General features: G+C 36.7%; 1 protein-coding gene across 1 annotated transcript in view; it reads left to right on the forward strand.

Annotated features, from left to right (window-relative positions):
• Positions 1 to 10,872: 10,872 nt before the first annotated feature.
• PXDNL (peroxidasin like) overlaps positions 10,873 to 20,017 on the forward strand; it is a 212,552-nt gene continuing 203,407 nt past the window's right edge. Inside the window, exon 1 of the mRNA XM_044245616.1 lies at positions 10,873 to 10,936. The gene's annotated coding sequence lies outside the window, so the exon portion shown is untranslated. The remainder of the gene's footprint in view (positions 10,937 to 20,017) is intronic.

The following is a 20,017-nucleotide window of genomic DNA, read 5'->3' on the forward strand; positions in this document are numbered from 1 at the left end:
TTTCCCTTTTTGCGCAGAGGTTGGCTTAATTGGTTGTTGATTTTCCAGTTCTTTAAGGTGTAGAGAATTGGTGTATTATGGCTATGTGTTTCTCCCTTAGAATGCCTTTGCCGTATCCCATAGGTTTTGGACCGATTTGGTTTCTATGAATTGTTTATGTTCTTCTTTGATTTCCTGGTTGATCCAAACATTCTTAAGCAAGATGGTCTTTAGCTTCCAAGTGTTTGAATTCCTTCCAAACTTTTTTTTTGTGGTTGAGTTTCAGTTTCAAAATATTGTGGTCTGAGAATAAGCAGGGAGTAATCTCAATCTCAAATTCAGCCCTGTTTTGTGGCCCACGTTGTGGTCTATTCTGGAGACCATTCCATGTGCACTTAAGAAGAATGAGTATTCTGTTATTTTAGGGTGGAATGTTCTGTATCTATCTATGAGGTCCATTTGATCCAATGTGTCATTCAAAGCTCTTGTTTTTTTTATTAATTTTCTGCCTGGATGATATGTCTATTACTGAGAGTGGCGTGTTAAGATCCCCTACAATTAATGTATACATATCAGTATGACTCTTTATTTTGATTAACAGTTGGCTTATGTAGTTGGCTTATCCCATATTTGGGGCATTAATGTTTACAATTGTTAGGTCTTCTTGCTGGATAGACCCTTTAAGCATGATGTAATGTCCTTCTGTATCTCTAGTCCTTAGCTTAAATCTAATTTATCTGATATGAGAATCACCACCCCGCTTTCTTTTGAGACCCGTTGTCATGAAAGATGGTTTTCCATCCCTTGACTTTCAGGCTGGATGTATCTTTAGGTTCCAAATGTGCCCCTTGTAGACAGCATATGGATGGATCCTCTCGTTTTATTCAGTTTGCAATCCTGTGCCATTTTATGGGAGCATTCAGGCTGTTCATGTTGAGAGTGATTATTGAAAAATAAGTTTTTATTGACATATTGTCTGTGAAGTCCTTGTTTCTATAGATTGTCTCTGTAAATTTCTGTTCTATGTCACTCTTGGATTCTTTCTTCTTTTATAGAGCCCCCCCTTAATATTTCTTATAGTACTGGTGTGGTGATCACATACACTTTTATACCTTGCTGGTGGAAGCTCTTTACCTATCCATCCATTTTGAATGTCAGCCTTGATGGATAAAGTACTCTTGGATGCATGTTTTTCTCATTTAATGCCCTGAATATGTCTTGCCACCCTTTCTGGCTTTCCAGGTTTCTGTGCACAGGTCTGATGTTATTCTGATGGGCCTTCCTCTGTATGTAAGGAATCTCTTCTCCCTAGCTGCCCTTAAGATCTCTTATCTAAAATTATGATTTGTGAATTTCACAACTAACTGTCTAGAGATCTTTATAGATTCATTGATCTTGGGGGTGTCCTTTCTGCCTCTAGGACATGAACTCTTGTTCCATTCTCCAAATTGGAGAAATTTTCATCCAGAATATTTTCAACCATATCTTCTAGTCTTCTGTCTTTCTCCACCCACTCAAGGATCCCAATATTTCTGACACTGGAACATTTTGTCACTTATTATTTTGTCATTTATTTGCCTAATTCTGTTTTCATGGCTTCTAAGCTGTTTTTTTCCAGGCCTCCACCTGATCCTTCTTTTCTATAAGTTTGTCTTCCAGATCACCAATTCTATCTTCTGTCTCAGTTACCCTAGCTGTTAGAATATTTAGATGAGATTAGATCTCATTGATAGCATTTTTAACATCTGACAAGTCAGTTCTCACTTCCACCCTTAAAGATTTTATGTTGTCATTAATGGTTTTCTGCAACCTAGCCATCGCCTGGATAATTGTAACCCTGAATTCCCTTTCCGACATACTGTTTATGTCCATATCCAATAGTTCTGTGGCAGAGGGCACAGTCTCTGAATTTTTCCTCTGTTGGGTGTTCTTTCTTCTAGTCATTTTGGTAAGAGATGGTTGATGGGATAGCTGAATATATCAACCATGATCCAGGCAAGGTGCATTCTGGAAAAGTTTCAGAGCAATTAGAAGTCATGACCAACAAGAAAGAAAGAGAGAGAGAGAGAGAGAGAGAGAGAGAGAGAGAAAAGAGAAAACCCGCCAAAATGAGCCCCCAAAGTAAGATTTATAAGGTACATAAGCAAAAATGAACAAACAAAAAGACCAACAAAAGTAAATGAGAAGAAAAGGAAGAATGACCTGGCCAAAATGAACCCCAAGAATAAGATTTATATAATACCAGAACAAAAACAAGTACAGAGAAACACTGACCAAAGAATAAAATGGGAAGGTGGTTATAAATCCTTGATGTGGGCAATGGAGGTTATTTTGATTCTTCCTGGGAGTATCTTGTTAACTTTGTTAAAGTACTCAACTTTCCCAGATACAGGGAATTAAAATTGGCTTATATATAAAGGTAGTATTGAATAGAGAAAAGGGATTACCTTGAAGCTTATATCTACATGTATATTTAAAAAAAAGAAAAAAAAAGAAACAGTTATATGTATAAAAAAGTTCAAGTTACAAAGTTATTATGGAATATGTTGTATTAAACTTCTAGTTGTAATGGTAAGTAGGTTCAAAAATTAAGATAATAAGAATTGTGAGAATGAGTTAAAAAAAGAAAGAAAGAAAGAAAAGTTGTATCTAAGAAATATACAGGTTTTAGGCCAATACCAGGATGTTAATATATTGTTTTCCCCTGATGTTAGGGTTTCACAGTTTTATGGAGACCCTGTGGTGGTTGTCCTCTTGTTCTTTGGGTTGTCCTCTGGGGGTGGTGTCTGCTGCATTGTTTTCCCATCTTGCTTGGGTTGAGTCACCTTGCCTGTTATCAAGGGGCTGGCTCTGTGGAAACTGGTTTTTTAGGCTTTTGCTCTCTGGAGGTTTTTATTCTTTGAGGGCTTTTTGTGGCTTTTCAGAGGGTCAGAGCAAAGAAAGAATCTGTCTACACCTAGACCTCCACTTCAGAAAGAGGCCTCAGACTGTTCCCCTCTGGATGGTCTAGAACACACAGACTCCCCTTTTCAAACTCTACTGAACAACATAACCTCCCACAGGCAGTGTGCACCATCATCCCAGTAGTCCCTCAAAGCTCCCACTTGTCTCTGCACACCCTGTGCTACTAAAACCAGGAGCTATATTGGCCCAGAGAGCTATATTGGTCAGGAAGCAGTCTGGGACTGCTGTCTGGAGTCTAGGCCTATGCCGAGTACACTCAGACACTGTGTTTGCACAGGTGTCAGAAAGCTGAAGATCCCTAATGGAGATCTCATGGGGTTTTCTCAGGTATGGGCTGGGAGCGCTCAGAGCCTTCTGCGAGTCACAGATGGCTGTAGTCCTAGATACCACCAGTCACCACCTGCACTGGGCTCTCTCAGCCTTGGGCAGGAGTGTACCAAGCCTAAGTGGTGGTGCAAGCAGTGAAAAGCCACGGGCTCAGGGATCATGGACTGGAGGCCCTGCTGGACTCTCTCTGGCATGGCTGGTTGCCTGCGTTGACTGTCCAGGAACATGGACTTAGGCCTGTGTTCATGACTACCCAACTCCACCAGTTGTCCCTTAAGATCTTTTGCTCTTTTTGAGTGCTTTTAACCAGACTCCAAGTTTGTATTGGGGTATTACTTTCCAAGGGGTCACTTCCGGTGGCTTTCTTCCCTTTCTGTTTATCCTCCAATATCAGTCCAACCTTTCCCACTCCACTTTACCTCTCCACTGATGTCTTCTGCCCCCACGGAGATCCAGAAGTGTATAATCTTACATCTCAGGCCAATTTCATGGGTGTTCAGAGTGTTCTGGTAGATATTTAGCTCACTCAGGGGACTGATTAAAACAAGGTCTCCTATTTCTCTGCCATCTTGCCCCTCTGCCCCATTTTTTTTTCATTATTTTAGAAGGTTATCATAAATATTGGTCCTTAGAACTAAGTGGTGAGTTCAGTTTGCTAATATTTTTATTAATTTTGCATTGATATTCAAAGATAAGACGAGTTTGTTTTCTTGTGCCAAGTTTCTCAACTTTAGATACTAACATTTGATTTGAGTAGCAAGTGATTAAATATGAAGGTAGAGAAGAGAACTTTGGATGGCTTATTTCTTAGTTCAAGGCCATGCTCTTCTGTTGACAGAGTGAATCACAATTACTTTATTCAGTCTAGCCTTTTTGGTGTGCTTTTATTTTTTAAATTTTTAAAGGTTTTATTTATTTGACAGAGAGAGAGAGGACCAGAGAGCACAAGCAGGAAGAGTGTCAAAGGAAAGGGGAGAAGCAGACTCCCCGCTGAGCAAGGAGTCTCTTGCAGGACTCAATCCCAGGACCCTGGGCCCGTGATCTTAACCAAAGGCAGATGCTTACCCAACTGAGCCACCCAGGTGCCCCTGGGTGTGTCTTTAGATTATCTGATATTATCTTAGTCTCTGTAAGACCCTTTGGCTTCTTACTTCCTTCTTTACCTTTAATACCACTCTTGGACAAGATGCTTAGCAATTGTAAGGTGCTTCCCCTATTCATTTTCTCAGCCGTTTTCTGTCAATTCCCAGGAGTTAGGGCTCTGATTCCCGTGAGCTCAGACAGATTTTTATCAGGTTGGTACTTTCTCAGCTTTCTTTTTCCACCCCTTCCTTCCATCTCCCTTGCCTATAAAATCTTGCCTGACCCATTTCTGCAAGACAGACTCTGGATCTGACTTTGCTGGTGTTACTATTTCCCCTACTTAATGTGAATTGAAGATACTGATTTTCTGTTTCTCCTAGTCATGGCATAGGTTGTATTCTAGGTGATTTGTTTTTTCCTCTTAGTTCATTTTTAGGATATGTGGAGAGGTTTGAATTCAGGTAGTTTCCATTATCCCACAGGAAGCTGGAAGTTCTCTTGCTGGTGTTAACCTAAGGAGCAGTGTATCTTGAATGCATACATTATCATTTTAATCAACATGTACATATCTAACTACAGAAGTTCTATTGCTTCTTTTAAAAATACCATTTGGTCACCTTATTAGTATTGTTTTCTATAAGATATAAGTCTAAAATGAATCTGTATATATGATATAAAATTTTACAGGTGGTTTTCAGTTTTGAGACTCCTCAATGAATATTTGATAATTTAGTTTAGTTTTTATGAAGCAGCTCATCATTATTTAAGTATGATAGTAAATATCTTCTCCCATTCTGTCAGTTGTCTTTTGGTTTTGTTAACTGTTTCCTTTGCTGTGCAAAAGCTTTTGATTTTGATGAAATCCCAAAAGTTCATTTTTGCCCTTGCTTCCCTTGCCTTTGGCGATGTTCCTAGGAAGATGTTGCTGCGGCTGAGGTCGAAGAGGTTGCTGCCTGTGTTCTCCTCAAGGATTTTGATGGATTCCTTTCTCACATTGAGGTCCTTAATCCATTTTGAATCTATTTTTGTGTGTGGTGTAAGGAAATGGTCCAATTTCATTTTTCTGCACGTGGCTGTCCAATTTTCCCAACACCATTTATTGAAGAGGCTGTCTTTTTTCCATTGGACATTCTTTCCTGCTTTGTCGAAGATTAGTTGACCATAGAGTTGAGGGTCTATTTCTGGGCTCTCTATTCTATTCCATTGGTCTATGTGTCTGTTTTTGTGCCAGTACCATGCTGTCTTGATGATGACAGCTTTGTAATAAAGCTTGAAGTCCGGAATTGTGATGCCACCAACTTTGGCTTTGTTTTTCAATATCCCTTTGGCTATTCGAGGTCTTTTCTGGTTCCATATAAATTTTAAAATTATTTGTTCCATTTCTTTGAAGAAGATGGATGGTACTTTGATAGGAATTGCATTAAATGTGTAGATTGCTCTAGGTAACATAGACATTTTCACAATATTTATTCTTCCAATCCAGGAGCATGGAACATTTTTCCATTTCTTTGTGTCTTCCTCAATTTCTTTCATGAGTACTTTATAGTTTTCTGAGTATAGATTCTTAGCCTCTTTGGTTAGGTTTATTCCTAGGTATCTTATGGTTTGGGGTGCAATTGTAAATGGAATTGACTCCTTAATTTCTCTTTCTTCTGTCTTGTTGTTGGTGTAGAGAAATGCAACTGATTTCTGTGCATTGATCTTATATCCTGACACTTTACTGAATTCCTGTATAAGTTCTAGCAGTTTTGGAGTGGAGTCTTTTGGGTTTTCCACATAGAGTATCATATCATCCGCGAAGAGTGATAATTTGACTTCTTCTTTGCCGATTTGGATGCCTTTAATTTCCTTTTGTTGTCTGATTGCTGAGGCTAGGACTTCTAGTACTATGTTGAATAGCAGTGGTGATAATGGACTTCCCTGCCGTGTTCCTGACCTTAGTGGAAAAGCTTTCAGTTTTTCTCCATTGAGAATGATATTTGCAGTGGGTTTTTCATAGATGGCTTTGATGATATTGAGGTATGTGCCCTCTATCCCTACACTTTGAAGGGTTTTGATCAGGAAGGGATGCTGTACTTTGTCAAATGCTTTTTCAGCATCTATTGAGAGTATCATATGGTTCTTGTTCTTTCTTTTATTGATGTGTTGTATCACATTGACTGATTTGCGGATGTTGAACCAACCTTGCAGCCCTGGGATAAATCCCACTTGGTCGTGGTGAATAATCCTTTTAATGTACTGTTGAATCCTATTGGCTAGTATTTTGGTGAGAATTTTCGCATCTGTGTTCATCAAGGATATTGGTCTATAGCTCTCTTTTTTGATGGGATCCTTGTCTGGTTTGGGGATCAAGGTGATGCTGGCCTCATAAAATGAGTTTGGGAGTTTTCCTTCCATTTCTATTTTTTGGAACAGTTTCAGGAGAATAGGAATTAGTTCTTCTTTAAATGTTTGGTAGAATTCCCCCGGGAAGCCATCTGGCCCTGGGCTTTTGTTTGTTTGGAGATTTTTAATGACTGTTTCAATCTCCTTACTGGTTATGGGTCTGTTCAGGCTTTCTATTTCTTCCTGGTTCAATTTTGGGAGTTTATATGTTTCTAGGAATGCATCCATTTCTTCCAGACTGTCAAATTTGTTGGCGTAGAGTTGCTCATAGTATGTTCTTATAATAGTTTGTATTTCTTTGGTGTTAGTTGTGATCTCTCCTCTTTCATTCATGATTTTATTTATTTGGGTCCTTTCTCTTTTCTTTTTGATAAGTCTGGCCAAGGGTTTATCAATTTTATTAATTCTTTCAAAGAACCAGCTCCTAGTTTGGTTGATTTGTTCTATTGTTTTTTTGGTTTCTATTTCATTGATTTCTGCTATGATCTTTATGATTTCTCTTCTCCTGCTGGGCTTAGGGTTTCTTTCTTGTTCTTTCTCCAGCTCCTTTAGGTGTAGGGTTAGGTTGTGTACCTGAGACCTTTCTTGTTTCTTGAGAAAAGCTTGTACCGCTATATATTTTCCTCTCAGGACTGCCTTTGTTGTGTCCCACAGATTTTGAACCGTTGTATTTTCATTATCATTTGTTTCCATGATTTTTTTCAATTCTTCTTTAATTTGATATTTGCAAACGACATATCAGATAAAGGACTAGTGTCCAAAATCTATAAAGAACTTAACAAACTCAACACCCAAAGAACAAATAATCCAATCAAGAAATGGGCAGAGGACATGAACAGACGTTTCTGCAAAGAAGACATCCAGATGGCCAACAGACACATGAAAAAGTGCTCCATATCACTCGGCATCAGGGAAATACAAATCAAAACCACAATGAGATATCACCTCACACCAGTCAGAATGGCTAAAATCAACAAGTCAGGAAATGACAGATGCTGGCGAGGATGCGGAGAAAGGGGAACCCTCCTACACTGTTGGTGGGAATGCAAGCTGGTGCAACCACTCTGGAAAACAGCATGGAGGTTCCTCAAAATGTTGAAAATAGAACTGCCCTATGACCCAGCAATTGCACTACTGGGAATTTACCCTAAAGATACAAACGTAGTGATCCAAAGGGGCACGTGCACCCGAATGTTTATAGCAGCAATGTCCACAATAGCCAAACTATGGAAAGAACCTAGATGTCCATCAACAGATGAATGGATCAACAAGATGTGGTATATATACACAATGGAATACTATGCAGCCATCAAAAGAAACGAAATCTTGCCATTTGCAACAACATGGATGGAACTAGAGCATATCATGCTTAGCGAAATAAGTCAAGCGGAGAAAGACAACTATCATATGATCTCCCTGATATGAGGGAGTGGTGATGCAACATGGGGGCTTAAATGGGTAGGAGAAGAATCCATGAAACAAGATGGGATAGGGAGGGAGAGAAACCATAAGTGACTCTTAATCTCACGAAACAAACTGTGGGTTGCTGGGGGGAGGGGGGTTGGGAGAAGGGGGGTAGGGTTATGGACTTTGGGGAGGGTATGTGCTTTTGGGTAAATTGGAAGGGGAGATGAACCATGAGAGACTATGGACTCTGAAAAACAATCTGAGGGGTTTGAAGTGGCGGGGGGGTGGGAGGTTGGGGTACCAGGTGGTGGGTATTATAGAGGGCACAGCTTGCATGGAGCACTGGGTGTGGTGAAAAAATAATGAATACTGTTTTTCTGAAAATAAATAAATTGGAAAAAAAAAAGAAATAAAATAAAACAAAATCAAAAAAAAAAAAAAAAAAAAAAGTATGATAGTAATAAAAAACCAATTTAGGCCTTTACACACATCTCTATAGAAATTGGGTCAATTTTTTATGTTTCAGGATATGATACGTGAAAAGTAATGTGGTTCCTTGACTTTCAGAGAGTATAAGGGTCCTTACCAGGGAGGTATATCTTAATCCTCTGGAATAAATTTACAAAATAATTTTTACCTGGTTTCTACCCATAGAATAGAGGTTTAAACTTTTCTACATATTATTATCATCTGTGGAATTTTAAAGAATCTCAGTGCTATTTCACATGGTGGACCCATTATGAAATCAGAGTTCACAGAGGCAGTATGCCAGATATCAGTATAAGGCCTGAGATAGAGCCAAAATGATGTCTTAGAAATATTGATTCATGTATCTATACATGGATTCACACAAAACTGACATAGGAAAAATGTTAGGGTTGGAAACTGATGGCCAAGAAATTATTCTTAAGATGCCTTTGGTGCAAAAAGGTGGCTTTATTAAAACACAGGGACAGGACCTGTGGGCAGAAAGAGCAGCACCTGGGCCATGAAAAATGGCCTGTTATAGACTTTCAAGTTGGAAGAGGGTTAGGGATGGCATAAACCACCCAGATATTTTGGAAACAAGGTTTCCAGGGTCCTGAGGGGGTTAGATATTGTTAGGAAAATGTTATTTATTACTGTTTAGTAAAAACACAGTCATGAGGATCTTCAGATGTGTATCAGTGGGTCATGTGTTTGGAAGATGATTGCTAATATGTATTTTGGGGGATAGAGATAAAAGAAGTTTCCAAAGGAATTTTATATGTTATAGTAGGCTACAGAATCCTGTGGGTCAGGCTAAGATTGCCTTTTGCACTTACCAAAGTATTAAAATCGAGGCAACTGGGTTCCTAGAGGAATGGGTTCTAAGTAGTAAGAAAATTTAATAGTTTTTCTTCTGCCTTTGTTTCCCAGATCATAACCATAGTTGAGAATCAGTGGTGATTTTTGAGACCACAGCTCAATAATCTTTATGAGCTAGTTGAAGAAACATGGTTCTAGAAAATTCCACTTCTTGTTTTCCTAACATATAGCTATATTTTTGAGATTGTTAGGTAAAAGCAAGATCTTCCATAGTATCAAATAATGCTAAGGAAATATCTCCAGTAAGACATAAATCTCTACTAGTTACTACTACTGTTCTGAGAAACTTACAGAGGTTCTAATCTGTGAGAAGAGAAAGTAATTTGGAATTTCCAAAGCTTCCCTAAGCACATTTTGGAAAAGCAATCTTTTTCATTTCACTAGAACTGTGATTTCTATGGCTTCTGTGGTTTTTAAGTCATCTGCAGAAAGATTGCTTCAGAATCAACTGGGAAACTTGTTAAGTGCAGTTTCCTAAACCTCACCCCAAGAGAACTGGATTGAGTAGGGCTGGGGGCAAGCTCAGGAGTTGTTTTTAGCAAACCATCAGGTGATTCTGATGCATTCAAAGTCACTGTGAGCTCTAGCTTATGCAAAGATGCATTCCAGAGGAACTCAGTAGAAAGTTTTAGGAATTTTGATAGCCTCAGATCCCCAGAGGCACAAGTAGGACAGATACAGATTTCACTTTCATGACATTCACAAAGTATTCACATAGAGATCTAAACAATGGAATAACTTTTCTATCCTATAGTTGATGAAAAAAGAACATAGTGTTCATATGTTGTGTAAATCGTTTTCATTAAATCTTTTGGCTGGATTAGTTACATCATCATATTTGTAAATCCATTAACAGGTTCTTTTCCTTCAGGTTGTCAGCAGCAGCCATGGGAGAACCAAAATACACCCTGTGGACCTTGTTAATATGTGTTTACTCCCTTCAGAAGAATCCTGTGATATTTGCCAGCTTTGCAAATATAACTCCTGGTTCAATATATTCTGTATGATAGAATTAATTTGAAAAAAAAATTGTTGTAGTCCAACTTTTTATTTTCTTAGAAAAGTTGTTACCCAGTACATGGGACCTCATTAGTCAGAACTTTTCTATAATCACTCTAAGTTTTAGAGGTTAAGGCAGTGATTCTTAATATTTTGGATCAAGGATTTCATTGAGAATCTGACAAGAGCCTTGGAACTGTCTTGCCCAGATACTTGAACATCTTTAAATGAAATCAAAGTCTCCATATATTTTTAGGGAATGTATTAACATCCCAAACTTTTTAGAGTCATGTTGTAGCTTAAAAATTCCTGATATAAGAAACGTGGCATCTATGCAAATTTATAACTTAATAGAATTTTTTATGTTTTTCAGGTATCTGTACAAGAACGAAATTCATGCCCTAGATAAGCAAACATTTAAAGGACTCGTATCTTTGGAACAGCTGTAAGTAATAAAAACTTCTTATTGAATCATTGATGGTTATGGTTCAAATAAAAGCTTTTTAAGTGTCATTACGTGATAGTTGAGCAATTATTTGAAGTTTTGTCATGCAGTTTGAATGACTGAATATTCTGTCATCAGTTGGATGAAAATCAAAATGCATGCCAGAGTTGGCATGAGGGCAGGAAGGTAGACAGCGCTCATTTGGACTCCCAGTTCCTGCATTTATTAGTTGTAGGCTATTGGGCAATTTGCCTTCCCTGATTTCCAAATCTCTGAAATGAAGGTATTTCTACTATAGATTAAGATATTCCAAGCAAAGGGTCTAGTTTATCACTTGACACAAAATAGACATTTCATAGAAGGTAATTGATACCTGTGATTTATCAAGTTCATAGTCATTTATCTGATATGGGAATTCCCGGAGCATGAGCTCTAACCTCTTGTTCGACAAATGAATAACCAAATCCAATGTTAATTAAGTGACTTGCTTAAGGTTAAAAGTTTGTGGAATTGTTATTACAACCTAGATCTCCTGACTGCTATTCTAGTGCACTTTTTAACATTTGACACCTTACTGCTGGTTTCAAGAACAGTTTGAAATCCCATAAAATTTAGTTTCACTTTTCAGAATTTCAGTTGGAAATATGAATTCATCAGTATGAAGAAATTATGTTATAGGGTTACTGTTACTGAATGGCAATTTGATGTTTTAGTGAGACATTTCTCTCAATTTTTAGTGCTGTGATGCAAATACTAATAAGATATTTGAAGATATTTTACCTCATTCATGATAAGCTATGGGATATTTATCAGCTCAGATATATAGAATACTCCTTGATCTTTAATTAATAGGATCTTAAATACCAGAAGCTTTTGATTCTCAGTTTTGTTTCTATCTTCTCTGTGGCTTCTTATTTTCAAAAACTATTTGCAATCATTTCTGTAAGAAATATGCTTCTGTAACAGTCCAAAGAAATCCAGATTTCTGTTTCCTGGAAGGCCAAAGTGTTAGACTATTGTATTAAAATATGATCAATTCGATATATATATATATATGTATATATATATATATATATACACACACACATATATATATATTTAAATAATTTATGTATTTGACAGAGAGTGAGAGAAGGAGAGAGAGCACAAGCAGGGGGAGCAGAAGAGGGAGAGGGGGAAGCAGGCTCCCCGCTCAGAAGGGAGCCTGATGTGGGACTCAATCCCAGGACCCTGAGATCATGACCCGAGCTGAAGGCAGAGGCTCAACCCACTGAGCCACCCAGGAGCCCCAGTTGGATATATTTTTACAAACATTTGTTTCTATTTACTTCTCTGCTTATTAATTTTATTTTACATAACTAATGAGTCATCCTGTGACAAAGTGTGTTTCTTCATCTTTAGGTAATTTCTACTATATTGTAGAACCATCACAAAAACCATTAAGTATAACTTCTTTAATAACAAAAACAAACAAAACCCTTATTACTGTGATGTGTTTTTCATCAAATATAGTCACAGATAGTTTATAAAAATTAACATATGAGAAGTTCTAATTTTTGTTTAAAGTGCACATAATACTCACCAGTAAATGCTTTATATTCTGATCATAATTATTGGTCTTACTAATATCGAGTAATACTATTGCTTAAAGCCAAGGAAATAGGCATTTCTGTTTGCTAATTTTAAAGCATGATTCCATGCTCTTGTGAATCACTATTCAAAGAGGAGTTTTGGAATTCAAATATGTAATCCCTAATCTTTGGAATTTTTCATAATTTTAATTATAGCTCTGAAAGCCAATTCATTCTAGTATCTCTATCAAACTACAGAAGAGCTTGATATGCCTGAAATATTTTTTCTTTAAGATCTATATACATGGCTTTTCTTTTAATGATTCTTATTGTTCACAATGCTTTTGGGATTAAAATCCTTTTTGAGAAAGGCAGGAAGACATGATAGTTGTTTGCATAACCTTGAAAATATAGTAGGGCATTGCAATGGCAATTCTACTACTGACATAATTGCTTACATTCAGTATGAAAGTATACTTTTTGATTTTCCTGTAGTCTTTAAGACATAGTCTGTACTCTAAAAAAGTGGCAATGAAAAGTGAAGAAAGGATATTGAAGTAGGATTTGTTAGTGTAATTCTTTTTTTTTTATCTTTTGGTCAATTGAAAATTTGGTAAACTATATTCATTTTTTTAAAGATTTTATTTATTTATTTTTTGTTTGCTTATTTGACAGAGAGAGAGTATGAGCTGTAGGAAGGGGTAGAGAGAGAAAGAGAATGTCAAGCCTACTCCATGGTGAGCACAGAGCTGACACGGGCTTGATCTCAAGACCTTGAGATCATGGTCTTGGCTGAAATCAAGAGTTAAATAGTTAACCGACTGAGCCATCCAGGTGATCCAAACTACGTTCCCTTTTTAGAATCACTTTATTAAGGTATGATTATTACATAAAAGGATGTGCATGCTTTATGTAAACAACTTGATGAGTTTGGAAATAAGTATACACCAATGAAACCATTGCCACAATCTATGTCATAAATATATCCATCACGTCCAAAAGTTTCCTTCCATACCTGTATTATTATTATAATTATTTTTGCTAAGAACACATAATATACCCTCTTAGCAAATATTTAAGCATACAGTTCAGCCTTAAGTCCTGAAACTATAACATTACCAGGACAATACATAAAGTCTTCTTGACAGTAGTCTTCAATGATTTCTTGGATATGAAAGTGAAAGCACAGATTACAAAAGCAAACATAGACAATTAGAGCTACATCAAACTAAAAAGCTTCTGTACAACAAAGGAAACCATCAACAAAATGAAAGGCACCTCATGTAATGGAAAAATATTTGCAAACATATATCCAATAAATCCAAAACATATGAGGAACTCTTACAATTCAACAACAAAAATCCAAATAACCTGATTTAAAAATAGGGAAAGGAGGTGAAAAGATATTTCCCCCAGAAAGACTTACAAATGGCCAACAAGTATATGAAAGTGTTTTCAATGTCACTAATCATCAGGGAAATGCAAATTAAAAACATGATGTGAAGTCACCTCACACTAGTTAGCATGGCTATTAGGAAAAAAATATTGTTGAAGATGGTGCAGAGGAAAGAGAATTCCTTGCACAGTGTTGGTGGGAATGTAAATTGGTGCAGCCACTATGGAAAAAAGTACAAACATTTCTCAAAAAATTAAAACTAGAATTACCATGTCATCCACCAATCCCACATCTGGATACTTATTCAAAGAAGTTGAATTCAGGATCTCAAAGAGATACCTGCACTCCCATGTTCACTGCAACATCATTTATAATAATCCTCTGTCCACTGACAGATGAACTGATAAGGAAAATGTGGTACATACATACACTAGAATATTATTCAGGATCAAAAAGGAAAGAAGTCCTGCCATTTGTGATAACCTGGTCGAATTTGGAAGACATTATGCTAAGTGAAGTAAGCCTGACACAGAAAGACAAATATTATATAATACCACTTGTAAGAGAAATCTAAATAGTCAAAGAAGTACAGAGTAGAATAGTGGTTGCCAGGGGATGGGGGCGGGAGAAATGGGGAGGTGTTAATCAAAGGGTGCAATCTTTTAGTAACGAGAAATGAATAAAACCTAGCAATCTACTGTACTAAATAGTGACAAGCCACATTCTGCTTTAAGGATAAATGCTTTCTTTATATTGCATTAGAATATCTTCCATGTGTTGGCTACATGAAGAGAAATTTTGATATTAAATACAAGTAATAAAGCAAAAATGTTATTTTAAGCATTAATAAGGCACAGTTGTTTCTGTAGAATAATTTATATTCTTATATTGATTGTGTCAGGGCAGTGAATGGAGTAAGGAGTAATTATCTTTATAAGAAATAGAATGGATTTTTATGTAGGAAGATAGAATTATGATATATTAAGAAATTGTATATTAAATGAATATTTATGAGGATTCAATCAATTTTATCAAAGGTAAAGACCATTTCCTTGGGTATAATTTTTCATTTTTTATACAGTTGAACACCACTGTTTAAGGGGGATAGCATCTCCAAAGCATGTTTTTATTCTTCAAATGATGCAGAGGACTAATGCTTCTACCTTTCTGAATAAGAGTACCTGCTGTATTCTTAGAAAGCACAGTTTAATATTTCTTGTATTATTAGTCAGTCATCCTGCTTTCAATTACTCTTCTTGATCCAAAATTTCTGTCTTTATTCTGCTGATACAATGGACATATTTTCATTGATAATTTTTTTTTGCCAATAAATTTCTCATCCTAACCTCCTTAATCGGAACTAAATATCTCTTATGAAATGATATTTTCTAGCAATGGCCCTCATATGACCACTGAACTAGAAGTAATACAATCCATTTTAGTTAGTCATTATTTTAAACTTAAAATATTTCCTTTTCAATGTATAACTTCATATTCCTTACTTTTCCTTTTCTTTAGATGTTTACTTATTGCTAAGTGATATATTTTATCTAGAGCATTTCTATTATATAAAAACAGGTTTCCATACCTGTGTTAAACTGTTATGTTTTGCTCCATGTCTTAAATATCAACATCATATTCCATTGTCTACTGAAATTACAGAAAGAGACAGAACAGTGTTTCCAAGAACGTAAGATCTTATGAACTAAGTTTGAACTAAGTATGAAATAAGACTGAACTAAATTTGATCTGACTGAATATGTGTTGCACTTATTAATTATTTAATCTTGAGCATTTCACTTTACAATTCTAAACCTTATTTCCTTATATTGTTTATTAAATAAGGATAATAGTAGCTATTTGCCAGGCTAACTCTGAGATCTAAGGATAATATAGATAAAACACTTGGCAATAGTTGATTCTGAAATAACAATTCCTATTATTTTTTTAAATTTTTCCATAGCATATATTCTTTCTTTTTTTTAAAATTTCAATTAATTTTTTTCAGTGTTCCAAAATTCATTGTTTATGTACCACACCCAGTGCTCCATGCAATACATGCCCTCCATAATACCCACCACCAGGCTCACCCAACCCCCCACTCCCTCCCCTCCAAAACCCTCAGTTTTTTTCTCAGAGTCCACAGTCTTTCATGGTTTGTCCCTCTCTCCAATTTCCCCCCCACTCACTTCTCTCCATCTCCCAATGTCTTCTGTGTTATTCCTTATGCTCCACAAGTAATACCTATTATTTTTATAATTATATTTATTATTAATTTATAGTTATTAGTTCACTATTTTCTGAACAACTTGTCAAAAAAAAAACCCAGCTAATTTGGGGCACCTGGATGGCTCAGTGGGTTAGGCCTCTGCCTTCAGCTTAGGTCATGGTCTCAGGGTCCTGGGATCGAGCCCCACAAAGGGCTTTCTAATCAGCGGGGAGCCTGCTTCCCCCTCTCCCTCTGCCTGCCTCTCTGCCTGCTTGTGATCTCTCTCTCTCTCTGTGTCAAATAAATAAATAAATTTTTTTTTAAAGAAACAGCTAATTTGTTATTTATTTATTTAAAGAAATGGCTAATTTAAATGGTGTATTTTTAAAAAAGACTTACTTATTTGATAAAGAGAGAGAGAGTAGGGGTGGGTAGGGACAAGGGGAAAGGAGAGGGAGAAAGAAGCAGACTTTGTCCTGAGTGTGGAGCCTGAAGTAGGGCTTGACCTCATGACCTTGAGATCACAACGTAAGCTGCAATAAGAGTTGGATGCTTAACTGACCGCGCCACTCAGGTATCCCCAAATGGTATATTTTAAAAATATATTTTAAAATATATTTTAAAATATATTTTTTAAATACAAATATATTTTTTATATTTTTTAAACTTAGCTAGTGATATAAAGTATTATTAACTTAATGTCTTTGACTTTTGTTGATCTGTCTAGTTTATCTTAAAGGACTTTTCAACTTGATTACTTAACATAAGCCATAAATGACTATAAATGCTAACAAGGTACCATCTTTTTAAACATGTAAATATATCAAATTATAAAGTTAATATTTCAAAGGTTTTTAAAAGTATCTTTTTTTTTTCAAGAGGCTTCAAGCCTGATTGCATTTTTTTAAGAATATAAAATTACAAGGAACAGAATAGCTAGTTTAATGTTTTTGGATTTATAGATACTTGGAAAATACAAAAATTCTGACTGGAACAAAAGAATATACGGGTAAAACTTCTTTTGCTCATTCATTGCCTGAAAGTCCTACATTAGAGCCCCTTTGGGCTTATCTAAATTGTCACTGTCATTCATCCAAAAATCACCAGGTAAATCTCTGTAGTTAAACAAATTGAGTTTATCACTAATTGCAGGGATGAGAACACATGCTGTGGGAGTCATGGGGACTGATATTAAGAGGATGTTAGAAAAAACATGTTATAAACTTAAACTTTGGGTAGGTGATTTTGGAGAGGGAAAGAAGGCAGGGATTTGCTCTAAATTGAATAATTCCAGAAAATGTGCACCAAACCTATGATTGTGTATCTTACTTAATCTTATCTATAGAGAAGGGAGAATAGAATAGGAATAAAACTGTAATTGATTGGATATAGGATTCACTGAATCTGGCCAAAAGAAGAGGGTGTTTCGTATTTTGTGGGTGGCAAAGTAACCTTGTTTTTGTTTGTGCTTAGACAAAATTAGCAAGTAGCCTTGTTTTGTTCCATTTTATCAAGGTCTCAGAGTAACCTTGTCTTAGCTTGGATTCTGTGAGATTATGTTCAGTAGAATACCATGGTCTTTCCATGAGTGCTAGGCCAGCTTTTGAATGTCAAAGATCATCTTTCTTTTTTTTTTTTTTCTTTTATTTTTCTTTTGTCAAGATAAATAAGAGCCCAGAATTCAGAATAAAGCATAGATCATTACGGCGGTAAAGATTCTTTATTAAAGACTTAAAATGATCCTTCCATTAGATCACTAGTAACTTATTCTCAGTATAAAAAGGATCTTTGATGTATAACATCTGAAAAAGTTCCATTGTTTATAAACAGAGACAAATTTCTGCTTTTGACTATGATGTTGTAGGAGACAGCAGATTTACATTCTGCTTTTAAAACCCCCCAAAAACAGACAAAATATATAAACCAGCAGTTTTCAGGCAATGGACAATAGACAACAAAGAGCTGTGATCCATGACACAGGGACTCATGATGTGATCTCTGTGACTGAGCAGTTTTCAGGCTGAAGCACAGGGAGGGTTACATAGCCAGAGATTGTAAGTTGAGGAAGCAGAAATTGGAGTTTGGGGGTCCCGGCATGGTGAAAACTGGTGACATGCGGCACCAGAGAGCAGAAAACTCCATGGAGAGGGCTCTGGATCTCCAGGGGTTTCTCCTGGTCTTTGGTTGGATACTGATCAGTACAAATTTCAGGAAACTACCTGTGCATAGAAGAGAACTACTGGAAATCTCTAGGTCAGAAAATTCCTGAATTTCCTACCCAGGACAGAGAATATTTTGTGGTACTACCAGCCAGTGTGGAAGGACCTGATGCTACTTAGCACTGGATAGAGTTCTCAGTAGAGTGTCACCTTAATAGAAGGGCTAAATGAGTTCTAAGATGAAGATTTCTTTTTCTGCTCTAATAAAAATTAAAAAAAGCCAAAGAGACTCAAACTGCTCTCAGGTAATATAACTATGCAGAATGAAGTCCACTATTCATCAAGGAAATGCAACAAAATCCAGCAGTGAATAACCCAACATTCACAATTCTTCTGATTCAATCAGAAATTGCCAAGCAAGCACATGATGACAGACTTATAAAATCAAGAAACCAAAACCTGATAATACTAAGAGGAAAAAGAAGCAAATTGAACACTCTTTTGTCAATAATCGATAGAAAAATAGATGGAAAAATCACTAAGCATATAGGAGACCAGAATACCAGTACCAACTTGACCTGATAGTAATAGGGCACTCCACCTCAAACCTGAAAAAGATACATTTTCAAGTGCAGAAGGAACACTTACAGAGATAGATCATATTCTAAACTACGAAATAATTCTAAATAATTTTCTTTTTAAATTGCAAATGGATTTATCCATGAATAGGAGAGAATTGTAATTTGGGACAAACTAGCTATGGTTAGCCATAGACAAGTCCAACAAACAAAGGAGAAAATGTTATTTCATGAAGAGGAGGGGGTTGGGAGTGGCTGTTTTGGACAAAAGTCTATTGGTGATAAGGTAGGGTTCAGGGTGATGATGGTTTCTCATTGGCTGAGTAGCCGGGGGCGTTAATTTTCTTATAGAAGGTGCCATGTGTATCCTTTTCTGTTGTGGCCTATAAATTGATAATTCTTTCCAGTTAATGATTCTTCTTTTGAAGTCTGTAACCCACACTTCTTCCTGTAATTGACACAAAATAGTACCATGTGAAAGCTCCTCCTCCTGGCTTCCTGAATCCATTTTAATAAGGTTTCCTTTTATAAATTTTCACATCTCCTTCTTTTGGTCAAGGTCTTTCTTTGAAAACACCACTGATCAAGAATCAGCTTTTCTGGGGTGCTTGGGTGGCTCAGGTCTTGATCCCAAAGTCTTGGGATTGAGTCCCACCTGGGCTCTCTGCTCAGAGGGGAGTCTCTTCTCCCTCTCCCTCTGCTCCTCCCTATCCTCCTCCCCCCAGCCCGTGCACTCCCGCTCAAATAAATAAATAAAATCTTTAGAGTCAGGTTTTCTTTTCCTTTTAAATATTTATTTATTTATTATTTGACAGACAGAAATCACAAGGAGGCAGAGAGGCAGGCAGAGAGAGAGGAGAAAGCAGGCTCTCCGCTGAGCAGAGAGCCCGATGTGGGACTCGATCCCAGGACCCTGGGATCATGACCTGAGCCAAAGGCAGAGGTTTTAACCCACTGAGCCACCCAGGCGTCCCTAGAGTTAGGTTTTCTTAATTCAGTGGCCTTTCGTCCCTTGGTACCAGGAAGGACTTTTTCTGGGTGTCATGTCCCACGTCAGAGAGAAATTGTATAGATTGGAAACCTACTGAAGTGACATGTGAGTAACAAGCAGTAGGAGGGAGAACTCTCAGGTACATCTATCTTTGGTCCATATTTATAGGTACATTAT

This window comes from Neovison vison, chromosome 4 (genome assembly GCF_020171115.1).
Source record: "Neovison vison isolate M4711 chromosome 4, ASM_NN_V1, whole genome shotgun sequence".
NCBI classification, from domain to species: Eukaryota; Metazoa; Chordata; class Mammalia; order Carnivora; family Mustelidae; genus Neogale; species Neogale vison.